General features: G+C 31.7%; 1 long non-coding RNA gene across 3 annotated transcripts; it reads right to left on the bottom strand.

The window, feature by feature from the left end:
• Window positions 1–1,806: 1,806 nt before the first annotated feature.
• Window positions 1,807–19,502, bottom strand: LOC129306584 (uncharacterized). Of its 3 annotated transcripts, XR_008592232.1 has the most exons (4): window positions 19,138–19,502; window positions 18,326–18,437; window positions 16,299–16,452; window positions 15,433–15,862 (listed from the first exon to the last, which is right to left on the bottom strand). It is a non-coding gene; the product is annotated as an uncharacterized LOC129306584 (long non-coding RNA). The 3 variants fall into 3 exon arrangements; XR_008592233.1 differs by lacking the exon at window positions 15,433–15,862 and adding an exon at window positions 1,807–2,004 and having other exon boundaries at window positions 18,326–19,502; XR_008592231.1 differs by having other exon boundaries at window positions 18,326–19,502.
• Between the last annotated feature and the right edge of the window lie 381 nt (window positions 19,503–19,883).

The raw sequence follows: 19,883 nt of genomic DNA, 5'->3' as shown, positions 1-19,883 counted from the left end.
GGATTGGAAATGAGAGGGGAGAATTTTCATTTGCTAAAGCTGTTGAATTCCCAATTATAGAGGAGCCTTGTTTTTGTAATGATCTTATTGATAAACTAGCTTTCCATCATTTTACTCAAATGACATATGTTGACCTTATTAAAGCATGCATTGCATTGAGCATTAAAGAGTTAGATGCCAATTAAGAGCATTTAAAAACCTTAATGAGACTTGAAGATGTCGATTATGTATAACAATAACAACAACAACAACAACAAGCCTTTATCCCACTAAGTGGAGTCGGCTACATGAATTGCAAAATGTCATTGTGCTTTATTATTTACCAAGCTTTTAGAAATATTATTAATTAAGAGATCGCATTCAACAACTTCTAAGAGTGTTCTCTCAGGCCTTCCTCTACCTCTCTTAATATAGCTCAAAGTTATATGTTCCACTTTTCTTACTAGTGCCTCTTGCAGTTTTTTTGGTACATGCCCAAACCATCTTAAACAACTTTCTACCATTTTTTACTTAATAGGTGCTACCCTTACTTTTTTGCATACACACTCATTTCAAATTTTATCTTTATGTGTATATCTGCACATCCATCGTAACATTCTCATCTTTACTACTTCAACTTTATGCTCTTATTGTCCTATTAAAGCCTAGCATTCACTACTATATAACATAGCCAGTCTGATAGCAGTACGATAAAACTTTTCTTTAAATTTATTAGGCACCTTACGGTTACAAATAACTCCCTTGAATCCTATGTGAAATATCCTCATTAATTTTGCCATCATTTTGAATAATGGCTCTCAAATATCTAAACTTTTTCACTTGAGGTATAATTTGATCTTCCAATTTTATTTTCAAATTACTGTCGACTAGTCTTTTACCAAATTTACAATATGAATATTTTGTCTTACTCCTATTCAGATAAAAATCTTTTAACTCTAATGTCCTCTGTACTATCCACCTTAACATTACTAGGACAAACACTCACACATCATTGTGATAACTAGGATTAAATAAAATTCTCTAAAGAAAGTACTACAACTCAAGGATTTAAAAATAATTAGTTTAAAATATTAGGATTCCAAGAAAACCCTTTTATTTTAAAACATTATTTGAGCTCAAACCATGGTTAAAAATTGATTAAGAGCAAATACAGAAGCATGGAAATCAATTCACTTCGAAACAGACTAAAATAAGCCTTCTAGCCTTAATTTGGTCGGTCCGTCGCGGCACAAGCTGTACCTGCCACTATGAATTGCACAGATAGACGAATCCCTTAAGGGCATCTTGCATCACGGTGCAACAACTACGTGTCGCGGCGTGCACCTGCTGTCATGACAGCAAATGGCTCCTCTCCAAACTTCTGGAACGCGTCGTTTCACCATCCAACATTTGATTTAAGTGGTTCAAGTGTCCACACAAAGCTTTTTGAGCCCTCTAACTAATAGCATTGGTCTCATACTCAAACAACCATCCATTTAAAAGATGGACACTTGAACCCAAAATGGTTTGTTTCATAATAAAACATATACTATGGTGTCTAACTCACCATACACAATGCCATTAGTTCCGGAGACAACTTGACCACCTTAAATAGACCACACACCATATAATAATTCAATCATAACACACAAATGAGTAATCATGCTCAAAATAACTACCAAACTCCCAAATGACAAGAAAACAATAGGGCAGATAAAATTCAACATACAAATCAATTTGTTATTTTGACACCAAACACTTGAAATATATATATATATATATATATTGTAAATATAACTTGGCCAAGCACACACTTAATCCACAACATTAATCTTAAACCAAGATACACACACTTATTACAAATTCATGCAAGTGATATCCAAATAATGTCATGTTCCTAAGTTGGCTATATTTAGTGACAATATTCATTACAAAACTAAAAAGGAGAAAGGGAAGAGCTATACTACAATGCTCTTTACTTTTCAGACATTCCTTCCTTCCCCTTGCCTCTACCGGAGCCCTCACCTGTAAAATATAATCACAGGATGAGATGAACATCTCAGTAACTAATATAGCTCATCGAATGTTTATTACCATAAATAACTATGAAAAAGTATCAAAACTATAGTAATAGCAAGTATACCATAATTATGAGATAAGTGTATCTTTTCATAACAAAACACATAGTTTCACACTAGTATGATCATCTAACTACCGAACCTTCATTGCTTCTAGACATGAAACCATAGGCTCTCCTGGATCAACCACTTGTTAACCCAAGCACACTTTCAATAGTAGAAATACTTAGCCAAAGGTAATCTAACCTACCTACAGACTATAGTTTTTCCTTCTTCACACACTTGTGATAGAGGTGTTGTTGATTCCTAATTACACCCTAACGAGTACTAGGGAGTTGCCAAACTGTCCGGATGACTTATGGTAACAGTCCTATACATTGTTGCACTGGATGACTTATGTGTCAGCCTGACCATATGAATTTTTCACTCACACATCTCCACACACACATATCTCCACATATCTCGGATGAACTCCCATCCCTTATGATCATACTCTTTCAGAATTTTCATTATTTTACATCACATTTTCACATCACAAACTTATATACATAATATATACATTTCAATTAGAAATAATAACCACTTACAAAACACTTTTTCATGCTAGAAATTATTTACGATGTCAAATTATGCGTAAAACTCTTCAAAACCACAACCTTGTCATTTACAATTACTTCTACATAGTTATAATAGTTAATAACTACAATAAACTATATGGCTACCTCAACCCTTTGTCACATAAAAAGGGTTACCGTGGCTCAATGTTAGCTCCACACATTCTATACACACAAAATAGCTCAAGCAATTCTCAATCTACACCAATAAGTGACAATTGTCAATTATCACTTCGAATAACTCCAAATTCTCTAGGTTCTAAGTGCTTATAATACTCAAATTCCTTTTCTAACAACATCAACCATTCCTACATACTCTAACCATCCTATTAAACATTCTAACACATCAAATTCACTAATCAATGCTCCACATTGTCTCAAAATTCTCAAATTACACTTAGGGTTTGTCTAATCCCTTACCAAAATTCTCAATCACCATAAAACTTATAAACTTAAAGTTAGAAGCTTAATTTAACTCCCCAATATCTTAAATAAACTAATGGGTTCGGTTTAAACCCAAGCAAATCGAAATCAATCCCCCATTACTCCAACATAAAAGAAGGAGAAGAGGGAGTGTACAACTTACCCAATGGTGATTTAAGCTCCAAATGCCCTCAAAGTAGCCCAGGGATCATGTCTTAGTAGACCATAAGCTTTCCTTCATTGCTTTCTCATTTTTCCTTCTTCTCTCTTATGTTTTCAGTCTGTTTTCGTGATCTGATAAGTGTAAATTTTGCACGTGCACCGTGGCGCGTTGACATGCCCATTGTGGCGCATGGCACAGAAAGTCTCACATTATTTTAAACTCTCTTTCGTGCTATGACCCGCTTGAACCTCGACCTAGCCCTCTTCTAAGGCTGTCCAAGGATCCAAAAACCATATTAGTTTTCATAAACCTCACTAAATAACAATTTATTTAAATTGATTAAATTACCCTTGAAAATACTGATAATTACTAATGAGAAAACTTGGGATGTTACATCCTCTTCCATAACTTAAGTTTATAATTAATCTCTTCTTTTGTCTCTGCTATAAGAATTATATCATCCGCGAAGAGCATACATTTAAGAATTTCCCCTTGAATATATTTGTCAAAACATTTATGATTAAATTAAATAAATAAGGACTCAAAGATGACCCCTGATGTAGTCCAATCTTTTATAGGAAAGTCCTTTGTTTGACAACTAGATGTTCTTATACTAGTTTTTACCCCCTCATGCATATCTTGTGTAACTTTAATATAAGCAATCTATACTCCCTTCTTTCCCCAAGCTTTCCAAAGCATTTCTCTTGGTATACAATCATAAGCTTTTTCCAAATCAATAAAAACCATGTGTAAATCTTTATCTTTATAATGATACTTTTCTATTAATCCTCTTAGTAGATAAACTGCCTCTATAGTCGATCTTCCTGGCATAAAGCCTAACTGATTTTTAGAAATACTTGTCTCTAATATTAACCTATGCTCAATTACTTTCTCCCACAATTTTATTGCATGGCTCATGAGTTTAATCCCTCTATAGTTAGTACCATTCTGAATATCCCTTTTATTTTTATAAATAAGAATTAATGTACTTCTTCTCTGGTCTTTAGGTATTTTCTTGGACTGTAAAATAATATTAAATAACTTTGTTAACCATCTCACTCCTTCTTTACCTAAACATTTTCTCACTTCAATAGATATATAATCAGGTTCGTTGGCTCTACCATTTACCATTTTCTTAAGAGCTTCCTTTACCTCCTTATCACGTATTATTTGATAGAATGACAAATTTTATTCTCCTTCACGAGTTACTAAATCCTCCAAGTTACTAGACACACCCTCTCTATCATTGAAAAGTTTGAAAAAATAAGTCTCTCATCTATTTTTAATTTCATCATCTGTTACTAAAATTCTTCCCTCTTCATCCTTTATACACCTTACCTATTCTAGATCTCTTGATTTTCTTTCCCTACTCTTATCAATCTTATAAATGTTTCATTCTCCTTCCTTTGTCTCAAGGCTCTTATAAATTCTTCAAAAGCTTTAGAACGAGATTTACTCATACTCTCTTAGTTTCCTTCTTAGCCATATGGTACCTTTCCTAATTTTTCTCATTGTTACACAAATGTATGGCCTTAAAACAGTTCTTCTTATGTTTGATTTTGTCTTGCACACTGTTATTCCAATATCAAGACTCCTTATCTCTTGGACCAAAACTTTTTAATTCTCCTAAAACTACTTTTGCAACTTCCTTTATCTTTTTAGCCATATACTCTTAGAAGATGTTAGCACTTTCCTGAGATTCCCAAATTTCTTTGTCCAAAAGATTCCACTTAAAAATATCTTGTTTTTCATCTTTTACTAATTCTTAGTGTTACTACTTGTCGATGTTTTTGAGTTTTACTCATAATACACACATCAAGGATAAAGACCCTATGTTGTGTCATTACATCATCCCTAAGAATCACCTTGTAATTTTTATAAAGTCTTTTATCCGTGTTCCTAACAAAAAAAAATCAATCTGTGACCTTAAGGCTCCACTTTTGTAAGTGATGAGATGCTTATCTCTCTTTGAAAAAGTATTGGCAATTTTAAAATCATACACTAACGAGAAATCAAGAAGAGTTTGTCCTTTACTGGTTAACTCTTCAAAACCAAAACCACCATGTACCCTCGCATACTGACCAGCCTCCTTCTCGACATGCTCATTAAAGTCTCTTCTAAAAAAATCTCTTTGCTCTATGGTATGTGTTGAATCAACCCTTCCAAGTCCTCCCAAAATAATTCCTTAAGACTGGTTTCTGTCCCGACTTGAGGCGCATAAGTGCTAACAATATTAACAGTCTCATGTCTAACTATTATTTTTAAGGAAATAATTCTGTTTCCAATTCTGTTAACTTCTATAATATTCTTCTTTCACTCCTTATCAATAATGATGCCTGCTCTATTACGTGTGCTTACTTTTCTTGTATACTAAAGTTTGAAACCTTGAATATCTTTAGCATCTTCTCCACGCCATTTTGTTTCTTGCAAGCATATGATACTAATTTTCCTTTGAATCATAACCCTTATAACCTCTATAGATTTACAATTTAATATCTCAACATTCCAAGTACCAAATCTAATCTTATTCTCATGGACTAACTTCTTTAGACGCGTACATCCAAAATGAAGTGGTAGCCCTTGCTCATTTAACACTACATCTGACACCGATACAGCAGCTCCAACTCACTTATCACTATAGTTGAGCTATGTAGCGCGTTACTTATGAGTAACGACCTAGCATTAGCATTATAACGTCTATTATTCATATTCATGATAGATTCAACAAAGTTTTACATTAACTGTTGATGGCCTAACACAACTCTCCTCCTTTACCTAAGCTTGGGATCAGCTATAAAAAAAGGTAGAGTTATATTGATTATGTGTAACATCCTAGAAATTTAATAATGTTTATAAGGCTAATTAAGAAAAATTATTAATTAGAGATTCACTCAGGTAGATTATGATTGACAGATAATCGTTAGGTTTATTGAACCTTAAGTAGTATTAGGCTACATTATGCCTAGATTAATGGACCAAAATTGGGCCTCGCATGTCTATGTCATTAGCTGCTGCGAATACACAATGCGTCGTGACATATGTGTTATAAATTAAAATACTAAATTTATAAACAACCAGTAGAAATAGAAAAGATAAAGGGTAAGTGTGAGAGTGGCAATTTGGTTACGCAAGGCTTAGGGATTTCAACCTTTAGAGTCTAGTTGGAGCTAGAGAACAATAGTAAGCTCCAAAACTCCCTTATCTATATTTTATATGCATTTTCTAGCATTTTTAAATTGTTGGGGTTGTGATATGAAGCTAGGGTTTATTTTCACTCATCAATTTGATTTTAATGAGGTTGTTAGATGTTGTTTTGCATTACTAGACCATGCGTTGATAAGAGTGTGGTGACTTAGGTTTTAAAGTTAGGTTTGGAGTAAATCCTAGAACAATGTAAGTGAGTTAATTATAATATGGTTGTCTAATGATGTTGTTTAGACTAATGAGAGGTTAAATAAGCTAATTAGTAGAAGGTGGAAATGAGCTTAGGTTTGGTTAATGACCATAATGTGAATTTTAGGTTAAGACATTAATTAGGAGAAATTAATAATGATTGGTCATTTGATGATGATTAAATTGTTTTGAATGTAGATTAAACTTATATTAGTATACTTGGGCTTATTAGATGCTCAATTTGATTGATGCAGGTAGTCTTGGTTTAGTAAAACCAAGAGTCGAAGTAATCGAGAACCTAAATTCTTGTATTTGCTTGTTATTTGTGATTATGAGTTTTTGTGAAATGTTTACAATGTATTTTAATATGAAAATTTTATATGTTAAGTTTTAGAAAATAATATAAAGAGGGTGAATATGCTTTATGATACTAGGGAGATGGTTTGTGTGTGAATTAACATGAAGCTTAAGCATGTTGATGATTGTTGCTATAGTTAAGCATGAGTTTATGAAATTGTGCATAAAGAGCATAAATTGTATCTTTTGCATGATCATGTTTGGGTGGGAGATCACCTTAGAGAGAATAAAGACTTTAAATTCACATGATAAGCCTCCACCATGGCCAACCCACATGGTTGGTGTAATTATACTTAAATTACTTAGTACATTCATTATCCTTCAAAAAATGGCATGGGTTAGGTATTGCCTGGTGTCACTGGTTCCTATGGGAACAATGTAGATTGAGTGTTGTGACACCCTTGATATTTGAGAAAGGGGGCTTCCATAATTTGAGAGTAAGTGTAGGCTCTTTTGGCCAGATGATGCCTCACAACTATAGAGCTTAAGCTAGTTTAACTAAATGGATTAATCCTATTCATAATAACATTCCATGGATTCACTCAAAAGAAATAAGGAGAGTAATAAGGTGGTGTATTGATCATACATGTCATATCTATCTTAATTGCATCCTTGAGGACTTGGATAATCTTGATTTAAAATATGTCAACTTTGCAAGCTCACATATTGGCTCGGTTATATGTCTATCTCACCCCCATAGTTTAACATATCACAAGAAAGGATTAAGCTAAGGACAAAGGGGAAGGCTTTAAGGCTAAAGACTAGTAACCTATTTGTAATGTCTCTAGCTTTATATTTTGTGTAATTTCAATATATTTGCTAACTAAGGGTCATCTCATGTTATGGATAAATGTGGTTCCTATATACAAATTACATGGTGAAAGAATCCTCATCCCAATTTTGAAGTCGCTTGATGAATGCTTCTCACTTGCCAATTAGTGATCTTCTCAGTTTTCAATTAGTGATTTAAGTTAACTAGACCTAGAGTCATTAACTCCTTCTTATTAGTTTCTACTATTAGGAGTGAAGAGCTAAAGTTAAATGGAAGATAGAGGGAAAAAGAAATACCAAGTTCTTTCATGCCATGATCAATAAAAGGAAGACCAAAAATCATAATCAGAGGCTAAAAAGAGTTGATAACACATAGTCAGAGAACTAAGAGGAGCTTCTCAATATGACTTGATCTTATTTCAATTTTGTTTACTCATCATCCTCTTCTTTGAATATATCTCTTCTGCTTCAGGAATTTGCATATCATGACCTCTTTTCCACAAATTTTGGAAAATGATTCTAGGCTACTTGATACTTAGGTCTCTTAACAAGAAATTAAAGAAGATGTTTTTCAATTTCTTAAAGACAACTCTCTAGGTCCTAATAGTTTTCATGCCTCTTGCTTTCAAAAAAAATTAGAATCTAATTAGACATGACATTTTTCAAATGATATCCTCCTTTTAGAGTTATAGGCATAGCCTTACTATGTTGGATAAAACCTTCATCATCTTAATTCCTAAACATAATAACCTTGTTATTATCTTACATGATCTTAGATCAATCAGTCTCTATAATGTCACCTATAAAGTTTTCTCTAAGATCATCAACAATAGACTTAAACCAATAATGTCTAAGCTATTCTCTCCATTTCAAACTACATGTGTGAAAGGAATCATTGATAATATCCTTATAGATGCAGATCTAAGGTATCAAGTCTATTAAGCAAATGGTAAAAGGAAGAAAGTAGCTTCTTAGAAGATTAACTTCTCAAAGGCTTTTGATAGAATCTCTTGGTCTTTCATTGAGGCAGTCCTTGTTAAGATGAATTTTTCGTCGATACTTATTCAACTAATCTTACAATGTATCTCCACTATATGACACTACTGTCGAATAGCATCAAAATTAATAAAACTAGATTTTGCAATAAAGCGTAACCTAGGTCATCTCCTTAAGAGTCAATAGAGTAACTATTTGAATTATGATTATAAAAAGGTAAATAATGGGGGTTTTTTATGATGAAATTAAAACTAAATTAAAATTAAATAAATAGAGGAAATTCAACTAAGAAAATTATCAAGCACAAGTAGCGCAATCTAACTCAGTTACCTAAATTTAATCTTCCTCGTTCACAAATTAAATTAATTTTATTTAACCTTATTATTCTAGTTTTATTATATATTTCTCAAATTATCATTCAAGAATTAAACAAGAAATTAAGTTATAGATTAATTGAGATCTCCTTTAACTCACAACCTAACAACTGTTCCATATTAGCCACACCAAAAACAAAGCATGGATAATCACCCAAGTTAGCCAAATTACTCTTTTGTTACTATATCAATCAACTATAACAAGCAAAACCTAAGATAAAATTTATAATCCAAAAATTATGCAATAAAGCTACTTTCATCAGTAATAACAATTAAAGCATGAAATTCAGAGGTAGTGAGAAGAAGAGCAAATTGAAATAAAGCTAAAATAAATTTTCTTTGAATATCAAAGACTCTAATTAAAATTTAGGATTATAATTTGTGATTGATCACATTAAAAAATTAGTTATTTATAGAACTAAAAATCAAGAAACATGAGATGAGAAATTGATTAGCCATCACTGAAAAAATTGAAGAAAAAAGTGAGCCACAGTCACTGTTACGCTATTTTTTTTCCTCATGATGCCTTCGTCCAAAAATCATCCAAGTCGTCTCTTTCATTTATATATATAATATATATAAGGCCATGCACCTTTTGTGCTGCGTCTCTTCCAAAATAAAATAAAGTCTAATAATTTACTAAAATGATAAAATTATCCTGAATAACCCTAATTAAAAACTACACTAAAATACTCAAAATAAATTTAAACACAATTTTAAAGATTTAATTATTGATTTGATCTCCAAGCATGCCTAAATTCTTCTTATCCAAAATATTCTCTATCGATATCTTCTAAATTGAATCTAAAAAATCTACACAAATAAAATAAAATTAAATAACATTTGTGCACAAATATTAAAGATATTATTTATATTTTAAAATCTATTACTCTCTGAGGCATTCCATTTTGAAATTATAGTTTGATCAATTTTTCTTAATCTATCATAAATCTAAGTGATTATTATATAAGAATCTTGTAAAAGACCATGTATATCCTACAAGGCTTTTTCTCTTCCCTTATATGCTTGACTATGGGTCAACCACATACCATATTCTCTATATAAGTTTCTTCTAATTTCATTAGTACTTTTGTCTATAATATACCTTAAAGCACAAATAATGATCAATGATGTTAAATCTAACCTTAATGGGTGCAAAACAATAAGGTTGTTCTATGCATTGTGGAAATGGTCATTGTTGAAATTTTTTGCCTTTAAAAACTCATGATGTTCTCCAATTGAATATGTTGTAATATTCCATGGATGGCCCTCAACCTTGCACTTCACAATAAATTTTTTTCATAATATTCTTCAAAAACTTGTATGAAAACTTGTGCAAATACTATTCTTGTATAAAATTGTCTAAAGGCTGCCATATTGGAATAAATTTGGCCTTTACATACAAACAAATCCTTCCATTTCATTGAATTCATTTCAAGTATTGGCGTAGGCACTACTTATATAGCACACGCTAATGGTGAGTCTTCAATCTTAACATACAAACTATGTAGAGACAAAGAGCCTCCATTCTAACCTCCTAATAAATTATCTATCCTATAGAAAATATCAATCACAACACATTAATAGTACAACATTTTAACATTATCTACACTAATAAAAATAATTAACACAACTCACACATGTTAGTTGTCAATTAGGTCATTTATTGATGCTTCTGCAATGTTATTTCCATTTTCCACCATATATACATGTCCATATTCTTTGTTGTACTTAATTAGCTATTCTACTCCATTGTCATCAACAAGATCTATAAGTATACTTCTATCAAAGCTTATTGTGAATTTCATTTGACTTTCACTACTTTTACACCCAATAATTAGCATGGTTCTATTTCATCTTGTCAATAGCTTCAGAGTCATCACCATTGCTTTCCCTCAAACACTTAAACCTTGTAGTCTCTTTTTCATGTTTGCAAACTTTTCCTTGGAGGTCCATTATCTCATACCTTAATCGCTTTAGGAAATGTAGTCCCTTTAGGATGACGATGGTAAATCGATGGTTTGGAACCTCTTGTTTTTCCCCAATCACTCTCCATAAGGATGAAAGTTATCACCAAAATGTTAGATTTAAGAATACTATTGCTAAATAGGAAAAAGGGAAGACATGTGTAAAGAATATGTTTTGCCAACTCCTCCCTCCACTACCTCCTCATCCATTACCTCAAATCCCATTCTAAATCTTCATGATTAGCTAAATAAAAGAATACTTGCCCTATTTGTCATCATTACTGCTAAGACCAACAAGGTTGATCTTGAATTCTGATGATATCACGATGGTTGCAATGATCTCTCAGCTTTTTTACTTCCTTACTACTAATCGCAGCCCATAATTGCAAAAACATTCACTAAAATGTCCACTGCTTCACTCTAAGGTACATCTCACTCTAGTTTCAGTTCTCAGTTTTCTTCTTCAATTCCATCCTTAAGGTTTTCTTTCTTTGGAACAATGGAAAATAATTCAAGGTTGATAAGAGTTTAAACTTTTATATGTTAGCGAGTTTGGGATAGTTGAATTTTAATTGGGTCGGTTGCATAAATGATTCTAAAGTCAAAGAATATAATGTAAATAAAAACTATTGAGATTGACCCTTTTGTTCCTACAACTGGTTTTCTTAATTTTATGCTTTTGGTCACAACTGCACTAAGAAAACATGCTTCACTACTTATAAATATAACTCTAGTGAGATTGTTGAAGAGAGTATTACAAATTAGTGCAAACATGATATGTATGAATGATTTAGTGACAAGCATACATGCTTATAAGAATATCTTTGAAACTACAAGAAATAAATCATATTTTTATCTGTGAGATTGCAAATAGAGTAATAAGAATTAGAACAAACAAGCTTGCAAAGTGAAATATTTTTGTTGACTGAAAGTTTGCTATTAGAACAATTATTTGATCTTGATTTTTATACCCGAAAGTGAATATATATCTAAAGGAATAGAAATTGATTCTTTAACTCATTCTGCTAATAATTGTTGTGTAAACATCAACTCTACATCCAATTTGTCTTTAGAGGAAAAGGCTACAAAATTTATTCAGAGTGAGATTTAGATACAGTTAAAGGTACATCAAAATTTTAGTTTCATATTACCATAATGAAGTCCTAAATTTATATCTTTGACAAAAGCATTTTATGATTTGGTTTTCAATATATAGATGTAAGGTTTACTAAATTATAAGAATTGATAGTGAAGCCATTTTTGACAATTAACACAGGTTGAATAGGCAACTTTCACATGAACTATAATTTTCATTTCACGTTATCTACAGTTTCAAACAAGAAGGAATGATCTTGAACTCAATTGTTTCTCTAATTTGTTACTAGAATGTTGTCTTAGGTTAGTTGTGTGTTATTATAGTTTGTGTTTTCGGACTAATGGAATTTTGTACCTAAGCTAATTCCATCCTTGTATAATGTTGGTTGAAATGGTTGATATATTCACCTCCTCATTTTCCAATCTATGCAAAGATTATGTGCTAAACACTTCGTTCGATTAACTTATTTGTTTCCTGTTGTTATAGGCTATAGAAGTGTATAATATATGATTGTTGGGAATTTCTACTCAACACCATTCAATGAACAAGTCATGTCGGACACATTGTACTTATAGCCATCTCCCTCATTTGTTTTTTTATATAGGGTAGGATATAATTTAACATGAGAATGATACTGTTCTTACCCCTATGGTATATTTTTTTAATATAGGGTGCCCTATGTTCTTTGGTTATAGTTTTGTTTGTACTTGGCAAGAAGATAGACCAAAGCTATAGGAATGAATATTTCTTCATTAAAATTATTCTTGTTTATTCTCCCTCTTCACATTTACTTATTTTTCAAGGACAATTCAACTATCCTCCACGTTATATTGTTGAATTTGCATCATTTATAGGCTAGCATATACTTAACAAGAGGAAACTTATTGTGAGTGTTCCCAATCTTTCATGATAACTGACAATAATTACATATAACTATAAACAATTACAAATAATTACATGTAATTTTAACAAACATAGTGCAAGCTCATGACAGTAACTCTATATTTCATGATAATTATAAATAATTACATGTAATTTTAACATACAGAGAGCGCATAAATTAATGTGCAAAATTACATGTAAGATCTAATAGAATCCATGTAAAACACACATAGAGAGACCATGCTATTGTTAGTATCCCTAAATTCCATCTAAATGGCGGCTGATTTAATGTAAGACAATCTATGAAGAGCATCGTGAACATGCCTAAGCAAAAATTACACATAAGATCTAATAGATTTCATGTCAAACAAACACACAAGATCATGCCACTGTTAGTGTCCCTAAATTCCATGAAAACGACCCCTAATTTCATGTAAAACAATCTATAAAGAGATTCATGATCATGCTTGAGCAAAAATTACAAGTAAAATGTAATGGATTCCATGTAAAACAAATACACAAAAAGCATGCCACTGTTAATGCCCCTAAATTCCATGGAAACGACTACTAATTCCATGTAAAACAAATTTATAAAGAGATTTGTGAACATGCCTAAGCAAAAATTACATGTAAGGTAAAACTGATTCCATGTTAAAAGAAAAACATATAGAGAACATGCCACCTTAAGTTAGAACCCTTATGCTCTAAGTCAAAACATACCATTGCACCTTACACCTAAAGTCAAAATCCTTACACCCCAAGATAAAATCCTTACAGCCCCAAGCCAATTCCCTTGCACCTTGCACCCTAGGCCAATTTCCTTGCACCTCAAGCCAATCTCCTTGCACCTTGCACTCTAAGCCAAAATACTTGTACCTGAAGCCAATCCTCTTACACCTTGTACTCTAAGCCAAACACTTGCACTTTAATTAAGCCAATCCTCTTCCTATTTTTTTGTTTTATCCTCCCTTCTTTGTTTTTTTTATGTTTCATTTCCATGTTTATTTATTCATTTTATTTTATTTATATTTTTTCAAAATATTAACTTGAAATTATATCAAGAGTTAAGCTCAATAAACATCTCCTAATTAATTTAATTATCTTCACATGTTCTTCCTAATTTATATTAACTCTAATTAACTTTCTAAATTTAAATCGGGATGTTACATATAATTGTTAAATAATTTCTTCTCCCACCTCCGCTTTAACTTATATGGCATTTTTTTTAATCTAACCATCAAGTTTAAGTGTCAAATAAGATCATTTTTGTGGTAGTGTATGTTTGCTTCTAAAATATATAGTAGTTAAAAACATTTATATATTAGCTATATAGCCTTTTTTAGCTATGATATTGATTTCTTGTAGGTTCAATTTATGAGTGTAAAGAAGAATATATCAATACATCATATATGCATAACATATATATATACACACACTCACATACATACATACATATATATATATAATATTATATATAGAGATAGAAAAATTTCCTATGTCACTTTTACAAATAATAGTATCTCTACATCACTTTATCATTGGCTTCCTATGTCACTTTATGTCGAAAAGTGACGTAGATACTATTATCTATGTTTCTTTTAAGAACAACATAGATTAGCCAACTTTTTATTACATCTAAAACTGAGTTCCTCCCAATATTAATGTAGATAAAGCCACATCTACAAGTGATGAAAAAGTCATATGTCCAAGTGAGAGATACTAAAAAATTGAGAATCTTCCAACTAATTGCGTAAAATGTACCTTAACGACCAAAAGACCCAAAAAAAAAAAAGATAGAACTGTAAAATATATATTATTCGGTGTCCTAAGCTTCGAACCAAAATTAATTCTATATCACAGCGACTATATGGCGAGTGGCAAGTTAAGTTGAATCTCCAAAGAGCCAACTTGGTAATTAACGAACCAATTTAAAAAGATGCAACATGCAGGCTAGAATTCACTAAGGACCTAAACCTACACTACTGGTTGATGATTTATGAAGAAACAATTCAGCAGCTACCTAAAATGCACTACTTTAAATTTTGGTTTAATATATGGAGAATTCAAAATTAGTCAAGAAAATAAGAACTTCTCAAGAAACAATCAACACTTGATGGTGTAGCTATCCTAATCCACCCAAATTTTCCATTTAGCACTCCAAACACATAATGAAACTCAACATTGTTCAATCTCATGCATTTTCCAGCAATTTAAGAATTTGTATAAGAAAATCATTCCAACAAATATAATTGCATCCATTGAAAGTTACTTAAGTCTAAGAAATTATCAACACACAACTCAATCTAGAGTCCAAAAATTACATGAAATTGAATATACAATTGATCAATTGAAGAGTTAATTCCATTCAATCACACATATTAGATATCCCTAACATATATATGGAAAAATTACACTTAGGCACAATTATACACAAATAGAATGAGAATTATGCTTAAGAAAAAGGACAAAAGAGAAGAACTAATCTCAAGAACTTAGCTCTGTTTGAATCCTTGAAATGATCTTCAATTAAATATATGAATTATCACCTAAACCCAAAGCCATGTTTAATTTACACCCTTGGATCAACTTGAATTTGCAGGACAATTTCTTGGCCCTTAGATACTTTAGCTCTCACTTTGGAATCATCAATTTTTCAAACTGGTAAACTCCACCATTAGATCATTCACTCATGCACCTTTTAATCGATCTTGACCTTCCATTTAATGCCTTACCCCCTTGGCCTCTTAACCCGTTAGAAGTTATTACTTTCTACACCAAATATTAAAATAAAATCAATGATGAGACATTTATAATATTTAAGAATAGGATAATTAATTCAGATAAAACCCAAAAGTCACGTAAATTCCAATTAAGCCCATGAAATCAAATAGTTTACAATTGATCCTAACTAAATATCAAATAAATGCTAAGAGCTAAGAAATAGGAGATAAAAAATACAAAATTATGCTATGAACCAACTATATATCTCACAGAGTAACATATATACATATTTGTGTTTTATCCCAAAAAAATACACGTCACAGCAAATCTAGAAAAAAAAAACTGTTAAGAAAATCAACGTATATATAATACTCATACAACGTATATATGAAGCCTTAATTAATATTTTGCATGACTTTATTTTCAACTTTTTTTTTACTAACCAACGACTATGCCACATTAGTTTCTACTTTTTACACAGTACCTTTTATATCTTTGCATTTCTTGTCTTGCTCATCGCTGTCTCTTCAATCTTGCAGGTGACACCTTGCTGCCTTGAGGCAGTACGATACCAAAGAGGCAAGGGTGGTACGTAAGTGACAAACCTCTTTCTGTTAGTTTGTTTCAGAACAATTGTACTGGATACAAGAGAAAAGAAGATAGTGCAAAGATACTTCTCTTGAAGAATGGGGTCAAATACAATATTTAAAAAAATCTAAAAAAGAAATCGCGCTATATATTTTTAAACTCTGAAGAATGCATTTCATTTCTTAAACTCCATGTAATAATGAGAAACATGCAGGTTAACTTGAATCCTAACCATATATGTTCCTTCTTAATTAATGGAAGATCAGTAGTGGAAACAATGTGCTCTAAGTATCCATTGTTGACCTTCCTTTCATAATGACAAGCCAATGTACTTTTACTTTTTTGAAATCTCTCAAAATCAAGCCCAAGTTATATGGTTGCTGGAAGGGGAGAAAAGAAGAAGAAGAAGAAGAAGAAGAAGAAGAAGAAGAAGAAGAAGAAGAAGAAGAAGAAGAAGAAGAAGAAGAAGAAGAAGAAGAAGCGTCTGAAGCAAATTTTTTGAAGCTGTACGTCTCCTGCTTATGCATGGACACATCACTTTAAAATATTAAATCTAACGTTGAGTTTGGTCGAAAAAACAAACTCTAAAAAATGTAAGTAATTATCTATCTGGAAAGGAGAGAAAGATAAGCGTAGTATAAAGGTTTAGTCATGCATCTGTGCCTACACAACATGAAACCTATATATATTGAAGTGAGAAACTTCATTTTATTATTATTATTATTATCATTGTCATTATTATTATTATTATTATTATTATTATTATTATTATTATGTTGTCTATGACAGATACTTGCACCCCTAACTTTGTTCTGCGTAGAATTTTCTTTAAATTTACTGGCTACTCAATTTTAAAGGTGTCTTACAGTTTTTTTTTTCGGTCATAAAGTGTTTTTAACTGTTATAATCTCTATTTTTCTCCAAAAAATAATACTAACCCTAATATATATATATATATATATATATTGCTAGATAGATCAACATATATTTATAGCATTAATTTTTAATAAATACGTTGAAACAACAAATTAAAAGAGAGATTGAAGTAAAATAAATTAATGTATGGAAAGTAAAATACATACACGCGCGCACAACACAACACATATCGCAGTAGGGATTAAAATAAAGTTTGTCTAACCAAAATGCAGCACAAGCATGGCAACGTCAAAACTTGCGTGCGAGCTGGCCTAACCCAAAATTAAGGCCGAAAGGAAGAAAGGAAAGAAGAAAGAATTGGATCTGATTTAATTAGGCTATTTATGTGAGTGAGTTTGAAACTCTAGTTGGTTAAATGCTGAATGAATAAAATGAATTTAGCAGTACTGAATGGTAAATTCAACAGTGTGTGAGAGTATGTACTTTTGTGTGTGTGTGTGTGTGTGTGTGTGTGTGTGTGTGTTGTGTGGAGGCTGAGTATGTCGAATTGGACCACATCAACATGTGCCTACTATAAACGTTGCTTATTTATGTTTCAGATTCATCATCATGTGACTCACAATAAATGTTCCCAAAGAAGCAAAATAAAGGTGGATGAAACGGACACAAGCGAGAGTATTTATTGCGCTTAAAAACATTAAATAATAGTAATAAATAAGAAATTACTATATTATTTCTTCAGGACAGAACACTTTCAAATTCACCTAACCACACATGCATGTACAGACAAATCCGTTTGCAGTCATGGAATCTTCAATATGGCAACTACCCTTTAACTTTGTCTTACATATATATTTTCAAATTTCCATCATTAATGTCAGTATCTGTCTGGTGTCTACCCATATGTGTCTAGTTTCATCCTCCATTTCTATATAATTATATTTCCAAAATGGATATCTAATATATAATAACATTGTCATCTAGCTTAATACCGAAATATTTAAGAAGGAGAGAATAAAACATGAAAATGTGAAAGATAATGTATACCTTATCAGATAATTGATGAATTGGGGGCATGAGAGCAATAATCCCAGAGAATGAACTCAGAAGTTGAGAAACGGATCTGTTGGTATTTGAGTGATTGAAGCTGCAAGATGACCTGATGATGGAACCTCATCTCTTATAATGACCAAGTTTTCTCTTCAATTAGTAGTCGTATTAGGATTTAACTTTATCTAATTCTAGGAAATTAGCTTGCCTATCAATTATAAAATCCACTTCAAAGGAAAAATCATTTGGTTTGTGGATTGAGAAATTAAAGGTGTGGATGTAATTTACCGTATACTCTTATTATCATTATTTAACAGCCTTGATTATTTAAATTAAAGATATCATTGGAATCATTTTTAATTTATCTCGTTAATTTTCTTTAATTATCTTTTCTTTTTCATACCCAGTAATTGTGGATAACAATACGACTTAATTATTAAAATCCTTCTAAATATTTTGAATTATCACATCCTCATTTGCTCAAGCTTGCTATATCCTTTCCCAGTTAATCAGAATGCCCCAGCAGAAAGAACCAAATCTAGGACATTAACGAGATCTGTATATATATAGGTGTGTAGCTTCTCGCTGACTGATTAATCTTTTCGATTTACAAAAAATAACTCATTTATTTTCAGAAATCCATGTGGCTTAACTCATCTCTAGAAGGAATTGAAACTAAATATACGTACCTCTTGAACACAAACTCTAAAATCCACCGTCGGAACGAATATTGAATATAGAATTTTCTCCCACTAACTATATAGATTTAGATAGATATTAAGCAGTAGTGCGGCAGGCAGGTTAATTACCAGATCATGCTGGCAGCTTCAAGCTCTCAGACCAACAAGTTGTGAATTGAGTGAAGAATATCACCAGCGAGGACGAAGGAAGGAATCCTATATTTGGTGGCGTTTGAGGAAATCAGATCAATGGAAAACAGAGAGAAGGGGATAAGAAACATAGAAATTGAGAAAAGAGAGATAAAGCCGTCTCGTGATTCTCTGATCTCTTCTCTTCTCAGGGCGACGATGATGGATCCCTAAGAAGGCTTTTTATTCTGTGACACTGTGCCATAGAGAGAGAGAGAGAGAGAGAGAGAGAGAGAGAGTTGGTATTTAATGGTGGGTTTGGTCCTTCCCTTTCTTCCCTTACAGCTATTTTGACACTGACTCCTTCCCCGCTCTCTCCCCCCATCACTCTGTAGGTTTTACATTGTTGAACTTGTAATAATTTAATCTCAAGGGGACCACTGCTTGTTATAATTCATAAAAATGGAGAATAACAAAAAACAATGGAGAGAGAGAGAGAGATTTTGTGTTTTGATAGAGTGGAAAGGATTTGCTATCTCTGAGTAACGTCATGTTGATGAATTCATTTTTTTTAAATACAAAATAATTATACTAAAAGAGTTATCTTAATTGAGCTCAATGTATAATGCTAAAATATGACTTTAGGATATCAGATAATTATGCACAAAAATCAAGAATAAAAGAAAAGGTGGACAACGAGAAAGTATAGTTCATTACTTAAATCTAAAAAACGTACGCTAAAAAGA

This window comes from Prosopis cineraria, unplaced genomic scaffold (assembly GCF_029017545.1).
Source record: "Prosopis cineraria cultivar Desert tree isolate PC_DT_omini unplaced genomic scaffold, ASM2901754v1 PC3, whole genome shotgun sequence".
Lineage (NCBI taxonomy): Eukaryota > Viridiplantae > Streptophyta > Magnoliopsida > Fabales > Fabaceae > Prosopis > Prosopis cineraria.
The sequence above is the reverse complement of the archived record's forward strand: the minus strand, read 5'-3'. Positions and strand labels throughout refer to the sequence as shown.